Genomic DNA, 1,146 nt, shown 5'->3' with positions numbered 1-1,146 from the left:
CACCAGTTCCAAATCTGAAGAGGAGACAGGGCCTGAGGTGACAATGGCATCCACTCTGCCTTCCTCTCCACAGGTGTCCACTCTGAGGTCCAGCTGCAGCAGTCTGGAGCTGAGCTGGTGAAGCCTGGGGCCTCAGTGAAGTTGTCCTGCAAGGCTTCTGGATACACCTTCACAAGCTATGATATAAACTGGGTGAAGCAGAGGCCTGGACAGGGCCTTGAGTGGATTGGATATATTTATCCTGGAAATGGTGGTACTAACTACAATGAGAAGTTCAAGGGCAAGGCCACACTGACTGCAGACAAATCCTCCAGCACAGCCTACATGCAGCTCAGCAGCCTGACATCTGAGGACACTGCGGTCTATTTCTGTGCAAGACACAGTGTTGCAACCACATCCTGAGTGTGTCAGAAACCCTGGCGAGCAGGAAGCTGGGCTGGGACTGAGATGACAGAAAGGTTAATCCTTAGACTTGGTCAGAAATCATAATTTTGATTATCTATTTATTTCCTTCTCCTTAGAGTTCTATAGTGCCTTTGTCAGCTTGTAAATGTCCATCTATGAATAAAGTGAGGCTGTTTGGATAAACCTAAATTTCTCCCTATCTTGTCCATCTCTTCAACATTGACAACCTCCATTGATATGTTTCTTACTCAATAAAATAATTAAAATGAAAATTTATGTTTATCAATCATAAAATTATTAGTGAATCCTGAGTAACCACAACTTTTTTGAAATTGCTGGGAATAATGTGTAATACAAATTTGATCTATGAAATGCATATCACCAATTTTTGGGCAAAGAAGCACTGCTTCGTAGTACTAATTAATTAGTGGCCTCAAGTGTGTTAACTTTGTCGCATGTTCCACCAGAAATTACAAATATATCTGTTGGCTGGTAAAAATATCATTAAATCTCTTTTCATTGAGCTCCTTTACCAACACAATGTTTATGCCTGTAACTTGAGGTAGGTTCTGAGATACACACAGATGTGTGATCCCATATTTACTTCCTTCCCAGTCTCAGTAAACATCCCTACAGACACTACCCTTTTTAGAACATGGACCTACACTGATACAGCATCAACTTTCATGGTTCATTGCATACCTGATGCTCAGTTTTGTTCTGCAGTGTATGTGTGAATTT

The 1,146-nt window shown here is 41.4% G+C and overlaps 1 pseudogene across 1 annotated transcript; it reads left to right on the top strand.

Moving 5' to 3' along the window:
- Positions 1 to 37: 37 nt before the first annotated feature.
- Positions 38 to 593, top strand: LOC110314752 (annotated as a pseudogene). Its single transcript, XR_003843162.1, has one exon. The product of XR_003843162.1 is annotated as an Ig heavy chain V region VH558 A1/A4 pseudogene (transcript).
- Positions 594 to 1,146: the final 553 nt, after the last annotated feature.

Source organism: Mus pahari, unplaced genomic scaffold, assembly GCF_900095145.1.
Source record: "Mus pahari unplaced genomic scaffold, PAHARI_EIJ_v1.1 scaffold_14412_1, whole genome shotgun sequence".
NCBI lineage: Eukaryota > Metazoa > Chordata > Mammalia > Rodentia > Muridae > Mus > Mus pahari.
Note: the sequence above shows the minus strand (reverse complement) of the source record. Positions and strands in the feature narration are given on the sequence as shown.